We start from the raw sequence: 9,996 nt of genomic DNA on the forward strand, positions 1-9,996 counted from the left end.
TAGAATACGTACATAAAAACATATTATATATTAAACAAATATGTGTAACTGAACTAAAAACAAATTAAACAAAAAAAAAAAAGAAAAAGAAAAGGAACCTTTAGTCCCGGTTGGGGTTACCAACCAGGACTAAAGGGTGCGGCCAGGTTTGCTCGGCTGGAGGGCCTTTAGTCCCGGTTGGTAACACCAACCGGGACTAAAGGTCCCTCTTTAGTCCCGGCTCGATGACCCGGGACTGAAGGTTCCACCTTTAGTCCTGGGATCATTGTCCCGGCGCGGTAATCGGGACAAAAGGTCGTTACCGCCCGGGACAACAAGTCCATTCTATAGTAGTGGGTCCCGAACCTATATCGACCTATTTTAGACTTTGATGCCAACCCCTTGACCTATTGACTTATTACTTTTGTGGATCGGGTCAACTAACCAGGGTCAACCCGACCCATTCCCATCCCTAACTCTCTCCAGACGATGGTGACTAAACAGATGCATAAAGATGCACCGGCAAACGAGGCTGAGCTTGTAAGAAGAGTGGCTCAGCTAGTGTGAGACTTGTAGTGGATTCCTTGAGCTTGATTGCACGAACGCCAGGAGGCTTGGTCCATGTGAACCCTTGCAGAAGCCTTGCGAAGAGCATCATTGTAACGGAGCTGCCAAGTGACACCCCTGGGCATCCCCTCCTACCTGCGCTGAACGAGATGAACCTAAGGTCCAGCTCGGTGAGAAGTGAGAACCACATGCTCGTTCATCATCAGGTGTCGCTCTGGCCGGAATTGGAGAGGAGCATCCCAGACGTCTGAGTTCCAGCCAAGACCCACCCGGCTCAGAAGGACATGGCTGCCCTTGGGAATGAAGTAGCCAGAAACGACGGCGTCTTCCATGGCGACGTGGGGTGGGTTGAAAGCGTGGTAGGGGTGCAAGCGGAAGGCCTCCCGTATGCACGCTTTCAGATAGTTGAGGTGAGGGATGTCAGATTCTTGGACGAGCCTGTCCTTGCCAACAACAGTGTTCAGCTCGTCCATTGCTTTGTGCATGACCTCCGGTTGGTTCATCATCTCCGCAAGTGCCCACTCAACCGCGTTTGATGGATTGTCGACAGTTGCATACATTATCTCCTGAACATGAAACAGTTATATTAACATAGTGAATAACAAGTGACACGGCATAATTTTCTACCACCATGCATGAAAGGTTAGTTATAAAAAAGGAAATAAAACCCCTAGAAATTTACTGTCCAGAAATAAGGCAATTTAAAGTTAATACTATTGGGAATGCGGCATAGTAAATATTAACATATCTTACCGCTGTCGTGCTTGTATTTCGTCAAACGACCTTATCACCGCATTTGCGAAGACCATCCCACTCATGGATCCTCTCTTCTATGATGGGATCATGCAATCTGTTTATAGTCTTCATTACGCTCTTAGCAGCCTTCTTTTGGCCGTCGAGATCGAGGCCAGCAATCATCCACGTCCACGCAGCAGGGATGTAATCTGAAACGGAGAAGCTGTACATGTAGTTCACCAGCGTGAAGAGCGCGTCCACGTGCGCCACCTCCTCAGGACCAGGGCCGCTGCCATTGCCAGCAGCACCAGCAGCAACCGAGAAGTATCTCTTGCCGAACATGAGCCTCCGTATCATGTTGCCGCAGAAATGCTGGGCTACATGACGCACATTGACGGCGCTGTTATCTGAGGTGTTGCACTGGTTGTAGACGAACCTGATGAGGTGGTCGGCCTCCTCCGCTCGCTGGCGCTGTAGACGCCGCTCCATCGACGCGGAGAGGATATCGGAGGTGATCACCCGCCTCATCTTCTTCCACTGCTCCCCGTGCGGCGACAGGATGGAGCCCTTGTACCCGAAGCTGAACAATTCAGTGGCGGATGTTAGGGGGCGAGACGCGAAGACTGCGTCATTCTTTCTGAAAACCTCACGGGCTATCTCTGGGCAGGCAACTACTACGACATGGACAGCTCCAAAGCGGAGGCATAGGATGTTGGTGTGCATGTGCTTGAGAAGGCCATGGATCCATCGGAACACCGGCCTCTTTGACACCACACAGTGCAGGCTGCCGATGATAGGCAACCCAGCCGGCCCTGGCGGCAGCTGGTGCAGCTGTGTTTTCTTGGATGACGTTGCTTTGGTTCGGTAGAGAAATAATAAAGCTAGGGCAAGAAAGGTGCAAAGTACTGTTAACGGAGTGACGGCATGTGCATGGCTAGGTGCTAGTGCCATGCTTGATGATGCGTTGGAGCTCATCATATATATTTGTGTTGGGAAGTACATGGATCTGTGTTCAGCCCAGTCTGCGGTATTTGGGTACGGCTGCAAGTTTGTGTTGATGCTCTTGTTATGCTGTTGGTGAGCCATAGGGGAGCATATTATATAGTACTCCTCTTGATGAAGACCCTCTCTACCCTACCTGCTTGGATTGGCTCCATGTTGCTGTTAGCCATTTTGATCGGTCTGATTTGGAATTCCTTAAATGTTAAGATAAGAAGAAACGATTATAATGTTTTAAATAATAGCAGGATAAAGCATGCATTTAACGCTGGCCTTCTCCAGAAAATATAAAAATATATAGCAGATACAAAGGAAGCTATTTCATTTAGCTGTTCACAGTAAACAATGTGAAAATGTGAAATACAATACATCCATACAAACATTTAACTAAAGAAAATTTCATAAACACAAATACTCAAATAGAATTTAATCCTCAATATCTCTTATAATATGTTGTCACTGACGAACGAATATCATTTTACAGGAACTTTGAATACAAGTTTCTTGATACAAAATTGTGTCATAAATTTGTATATACTTTGACTGATTAATAGTTAAAGTTTTTAAAATTTAACCTTTTTTGTCTATACAAAATATGTTTATCATTATGGAATGGAGGGAGTATTTCATGATAGAAGGACTAAGTTTTTTTATGATCAAGTTCTGTTCTTTGATATCCACTCCTTGACTCCCGCTAGTGATAAAGTGATAAAAAATCAGAAATATCAATTTCTAGGATTCATGCTCATGATCTCAACTTTTGCTCTCTCTCGAGCGTCTAGAGCAGATGAGCTACGCGACATATGTGTCGATACAATTGATGCTATTCTTTTATCTACATAATTATGAATCTTATATTATTATATATTTGACACTCTAAACGATCTCCAATGAAAAGGTTGTTAATTGCAAAGTTGCAGTTCTCATCGAATACTACAACTTTGACAGTGACTTTATCTTCATTCAACATTGTTAAGCATCTCAAATCGGATCTGAGATCTTACATTGCATATTTAGACATGTGAAACTTTTCAAATTAAAAAGTTGATAACTACAAAGTTTTAGATCTCTTTGAACTCTATAATTTTGATATAATGTTTATCTTGATACAACCGAATATGAAAAGTTATAATTTTTTGTGTAAAATATCCTATCGTTATTGGCGATTCAAGCACGTACCAGACTATCACTGTCGGTTATAGCCATGAACCGTTACTGATAGTACACTGCTTATCACTACCGGTTATAGCCATAAATCGACAGTTCTAACCCACCTATTACTACCTATTGTAATATCATATCAGTTAAAGCCACGATCAAATTAGCAGTGATACACTGTCACTGCCGGTTACAAAATAATCGACAGCGATGTTCCGACAATAATCACGTGTTCTGTGGTCATTCTATCCTTCCGTCACCAGCTTGATCTCGTCTTCTTTCCTGCTCGGCCGATGCCCCTTTGCAATTGATCAGGAGGGCACAGCAGTTGCAACTCGTGTTTAATGTGGACAGCAACAAGGCTATCCTTTCTTATTCAGGTCGTCATGCCGCAGCCACACGAACGACATTGGCCTTGCATCACTCTCCCTCCTGCGCGTGGATGCGTATAGTTAACCAAACCAACGGAGCACCGAACCAGCCCCCAGTTGGCTGCCTTTCACTTGGGTCTCCATGTGCCAAAGGCGCACACTGCACATCGCCTGCTAATGTCGGGCAACGCCTTGTCGTACGCCGGGGTACACCCGTCCACGCTCGTGCACACATTGCACGTGATCACGTGTCAACAGTTACCTATATTCTATTATATAATCCCGTTGTTGTAGCTAACTGGTCACCTTCTACGTTCTTCTAGTAGCTTCCAAATAAGTCACCTACTTATAAGTTAAAAAATGAAATAAGTAACTTATTTTGCCAAACACCACCAACTTATAAGTCACCCCTGCTTATAAGTTTTAAGTTGGTTCACCCCTGCTTAAAATTTATAAGTCACCCTTTTCTGCATGGAGCCCACACCTTTAATGAGCTTATAAGTCATCTACAACCAAACAGGCATGACTTATAAGTTACTAGTTTTCAGTCACCTGACTTATGGAAACCAAACAGACCCTAAACACGCGGCAGGACATCCTTGAATCCTTTGATCAGTGGAGAGCCAGCCTCGCTTCTTCTAAACCTAGCTACTCCCTGTTATGCTCTAACTAAGCTGGACCGGAAATTGGGTCCTCGAGAAAAACGATTTCTCTTAGGGCCTGTTTGATGCTCGAATTGAATTCATTCTAATAATTATAATTTAGACATTGATTAATTAAGCTAATATAGTTGTATATGGAATATATTTATATATTTATTGTTAGGCATACAAGGGACGTACTTATATGTTGCATTTCTATTGTAGGAAAGTGAGTTGAAGACTGCTATAAGTTGAAGAGTAGAATTATAGCATAGTGATCTATGGAATCTATTTCCATCTCCCATCCTATGAATTTGAGATAGGCTTATTTGTGAGCTGGGAAAGTTATGGAATGTCGTGAATTAGGCTATTTGGCTTGGAATTTGACATTCCACAACTATAAACCTATTTCAAATTCATAGGAGGAGAGATAAAAATTGATTCTATAGATCATCATGCTATATCACTACTCTCCAACTTATAGCACACTCTTTAACTCGCTTCCTTACAGTACAAATACGACATATAAGTATCTCCCTTGTATGGCCAACAATAATATACAAATATATTCTATATATAAATATATTAGCTTAATTAATCCGTGGCTAAATTATAATTATTAGAATGAATTAAATTCCAAGGATCCAAATGCGGTTAGACTTGGTTACGTAATTTGGTTATAAGTCCGTTCATAGAGGCAGCTAGGCGGCTTATAACCATGTCGAGCGGCACGCACATGCCAGGATCGGAGCGTACAACCAGGCTAAGACCCAAATGCCCCCGGACCGAAGCCCAACTAGAGAACAATACACTGTTTCTTGCTCGTAACACTCCGTCTATTCTAAATTATAAGATGTTTTTGGTGTTTCTAGATACATAAATAATTGCCTCTTGATCCGTGTCCAGTTCGCTCGCTGCTCTCTCTCTCTCTCTCTTTGCCCTGTAAAGCAGGTGGTCTGAGATTAGATAATTGTCCTTGATCCGTGTCCAAGTTCGTGTGTTTCTTTAGCTGTCCAAATATTTTCGGTGCTTGGCAGCTCCAACTTCTTCATTTCAACAACAGCGACCGACAGTAGTGCAGGGACAGGAGCTCGGTACCATCGTCAGGTTTTTATTGTGCTCGATTCAAAGCAGCAGCCAGAAGCTACTAGGCAAGGATAATTCAGTGCTTCTGCAATATCATTTTCATGCTATAGTGTTGTGTCTTTTATTTCCATCATTTAATCACATTTTTCTTGCATGGTTCCTTGCATTAGGTAGATGTTTGTCTAGTCATACGAGAGCTCATTTATTCTGTGCTACTTTGATTGTCCTCCTGCAACTAAACCTGTTGCTGTCCCATTTTCTCTGTACTAGTGCTTTGGCTCTTAGCTGACTTGCTGTCATATCTTTTACTGGCTCTTGCTTGTTTCGTTTCTAGGGGTAACCATAATTCCCTGTGATGGCTTGAGCGAGGTAGCTAGTTTTTCTTTCCAGCCCTGCACTTGCGTCTCCGTCAGTAACACCTTGTAGTGTCTTGCTAGTTACCAGAGCTTAGCCTTGTTTCTTCTTTCTACTGGATGATATATACTCTGTAACACCCTAAATTTTGCATATTTTTGAAATAGGAGAAAGTGATTAATTTTGCATTTTGTGGGAATTTGAATGTAGGAAATAATAATTTTATTAAAAATTATTACCAAATATAGGTTAACAATGAGTGCGCATTCATGCTGTTGCATAACGTTTTGTATTACTTGGTTTGAAGTCGGATTTCGAATTGAGTTGCAATTTCATTTTGAACTTGCTTTGGAAAAAAAATTAGAAAAAGAAAAAAAAATTCTTTCTCCTTTCTCTGCTTCTGCCCGTGGCCTGCTTATCTCCTTCCTAGGCTGCTGCTCACCCTTTTGTCTCCGCTCGGGCCGAAGTCCAAGTCACCCTCGCTAGCCAGCCCAGCTCGGCCTTTCCCTTGCAAGCCGCTGGCCAGCCGCAAGCCGTTGGCCCAGCAAGGCGCCGCCCCAGCCAGACGCCAGCCGCGCCCCACGCAAGCTCCCTTCCGCCCGCTGACCGCCTGGGCCCAGCCGTCAGGCCTTCCCCTTCCTTCCGCCGTAGCCGGCTCGGACTCCATCCCGTGCCGTCGTTTGTGTCCGCCTCTGCCACGAATTCCTTGATGTCATCGTGCCCAAGTAATCCCGTCCCCTTAAATAGCTGTCTCCGCCGCCTCCAATCTCATCTACCGCCGTTTTTTTTCGCCCAAGTTGCCACAGCCGAGCATCGCTCTAGTGCCGCCGCCGACCACCGCTGTTCATCGAGCGCCGCGCCGTTGTTGCTTCCCGGTCCCCCGTTTCGACTCCGGTGAGATCCCCGTTCCCTTCTCTCTCTCCCGGAGCTTTTGTTTCGCTAAACCGTGCACTATGGAGCGAGTACCGCGAGCTTCGGTTGGTCGTCCATGGTGCCGCCATCGGAAGCACTGCCGCCGGCACTCTTCCGGTTGTATTTTTCTCTCTCCCCTCCAGATCAGATCCCATCCGTCTATTTCTAATCCGGCGGCCCAGATTGAAGGATACCCCTTCGCTGCCAATTTTGCAAATACGCCCTTACAATTATTTCTGGCTTAACCCGCATTCCAAAGTGCGTTTACAGATTCCGTTTCCTCCTTTTGAAAGCGTATTTGGTTCGGTTATATTGAAAATACGTTTTCAGCTATTTACAGTTTTGCCATTCAATTTGTTTTAGCCGTAAAATCTCCGTTTTAACTCCGATTTGATCCGTTCAAGTTGCGTTAGGTTCATAATTAAGTGACCTACATATTCATGCTACTGTAAAGTAGATTTCCAACTTCTAAAATTCAAGCTTAGATTTAATTTATTGTTTTGCTATAAGAAAACGTGTTTAATCCATAACTTTTTCGTTTTAGATCCGATTTTTGTGATCTTCGCGTCTATGTGTTCGTAGCGAGACGTAGATTCATTTTCCAAACTTTTCATCTTGATTCTTTGCTGTTGATGTACTGTTCTAATCTATAGCTTTGTTTGCTTTGCATGTCTGCTCCTGGATGCTTGTATGTTGCTGTGGTTATCGAGTATAGATGGTGAGCAGTTCGTGGGAGATCAAGGGTACGACTTTAACGAGCAGGACCAGCAGGAGTACCTTGCTCAAGGCAAGTATAGCATGGGATCATCCTTGTTTCCTATTCACTTTAATTCATTAAATTCATGTTGAATGTGTCACCTTGATAGGGATTTTCTAGAATTGAACTATTACCTTGTCACCTATGGGTTATGCATTTGGGTAGCTTTGCTAGAGCTCAATTAAACCATGATCTTGTAACTTGACAACTGGTATATGCAATAAACATTAAAATATGACTTTTTAGCAACATGGAAACAAGGGGCTGGAGTGTTTAGCTACTTTCTAAATGCTTCAGATTCCTCTCCCTAAGGACTTATTTGTAAGTGATCATCTGGGACTTACAGTACAGCTGTGAGGGCTACATGGCTCTGGCTTTAGCTCAGTATGAGGACCTTTTCTAGCTTGTTAGTGGTTACCTTTATGGCGCAAGAGGGGTGTGTTCCAGGTTGGATATAGTGCGACCTCTGTCCGTCAGTGTATAGGCTACGCGTCATTGTGCCTGTCGGAAGGGGAGCTCTACATTCGTAGGCCACAGAAACCTAGCAGCCCTAACTTGTTAGACGAAACTTTGAAAGGCTTCATAGTGACCCCTGCCTGCTCACCTTGGAAGTGTTTCGGGAGTAATTACCCCAGGCATAAGGGTATCGCGATTCACAGTGAAAGTGTACAACCTCTGTAGAGTGTAAAACTGGTATATCAGCCGTGCTCACGGTCACGAGCGGCCTTGGAACCCTTATGGAATAGATGATCACTAAGTAATACCTGTTTATGCTATTCATTATTCATGTTTACATTTGATCATGTGTTCTGCGTTGGGAATTGAAACAACTTGTTGCTACTCTTAAGCTAAAATTATGACAACTAAAAGCGGCACACTATTAAACCTGTGTCAAGCCTTTGAGCCTCATGAACCCCGTGTTACACTTGTTGAGTACGACATGTACTTACGCTTGTTTATTTTCATTATTTGGATAAAAATCCCGGATGGGTAACAGATGACCACGGGTATGATGATTTTCCTGAGGACTACTAGTCTTATGGTCAACCAGTCAATATCCCTGTGATATGGAGCTTCCGCGTGAGATCTTTTTATTACCTTCGCTATATTTATGTGATAACTATGTCTTATTCGTGATGTAATAAACATTTGTGATGGTACTATTCATAATTTGTTGGCTTATGTGTGTGACTGATCTCTGGGCGCACATAAGATTTTGCACTCCATTTTATCCTTAAAATTAGGTGTGACATACTCGGAGATGTTTGTTTATTACGCGATGAAGAAGTAGCAATTTAGTGAGATGATTTTCACACTTTACTTCTCAGTGCGCTATACCTATAATCGATCCTAGGGTGAGCAAGTTACTATAGTTGGCATGTGTCACCTTAACGGGGTGGGAGTAGCCGAGTAGGAAAGAAGCATACACGTTTAGTTGGATTGGGATATATGATACATTTTCTTCGTGAATGTGCTTGTTGCACGTGTTTCGTTAAGAGGGTATATGTCATGTTTTTTCTTGGCAAAGAATTTTTTGTCAGCTCCCAATCATCCCTCTCTGGTCGTTTGTTCCAAACCTTCAAGCGACAAGTCAAAAGCTAAGAAGGTAATTTCTTTTTCTTCAATCATACTAAACCCTTTGTTGAACTAGTGAACTAGTGGACACAATTGTGCTGGAGTGACATATGCCAAAAAAGAGTAATTATGAATGAATCAACATTTCATTTCAAAAAACACCCAAAGAATGGTTTTCTTCAAGTAAAAATTATATGGCTAGAGTTGAATAAGTATCACTTTTGTTATATCCCTTTGCTATGTACTCCCTCCATTTTGAAAATAATGCAATTCTAACTACAGTACTAAGTCAAATTGATGGGAACTAGGGTGCTCCATCTTTCATTAGGTTAAGGTAACTCAATTTTGTGCAGACTTAAGACACATGATTAGGCTTCTGATCACAAAGACTGGAATCCTACAATCACAATGCCACATCTCCTTTGGTTATCAACCATGCACTATCCTGTTGACCCTACCATAAAGGCTAATCGTTGCCTACGAATCAAGAACACAAGCAAGAACAAGAAAGACACAATCTGTAAATATTACTGAAATTAGATTAAGCACTAGAAGTTGGGGTCTCTCAAACTAATGAACGAGAATTGTTCATCATAGATTAATCTAAGCAAAATTTAAACCCTAACTTGGGCAACAACTATAGAATATATACTATTAGGGGTGTCAAGGACACCGAGACGCGTCCCTAATGGACTCCAACATGATACATGGCCCAAAAGACAATAAAACAATACCCAAACGAATTCTGGACGTCCACTTAGATTAATGGCACATGTGATGTTGTTTTATCTTGATTTGGGTGGAATGTTGATGGTCAAATTGCCTCCTATGCACGTTATTTGTCCATTTTTGTGATTTTTCC

At 42.8% G+C, this 9,996-nt stretch overlaps 1 pseudogene; it reads right to left on the minus strand.

Moving 5' to 3' along the window:
• Window positions 1-475: 475 nt before the first annotated feature.
• On the minus strand, window positions 476-2,295 carry LOC136483674 (tyrosine N-monooxygenase-like; annotated as a pseudogene).
• Between the last annotated feature and the right edge of the window lie 7,701 nt (window positions 2,296-9,996).

Source organism: Miscanthus floridulus, chromosome 1 (genome assembly GCF_019320115.1).
Source record: "Miscanthus floridulus cultivar M001 chromosome 1, ASM1932011v1, whole genome shotgun sequence".
In the NCBI taxonomy this organism is placed as follows: domain Eukaryota; kingdom Viridiplantae; phylum Streptophyta; class Magnoliopsida; order Poales; family Poaceae; genus Miscanthus; species Miscanthus floridulus.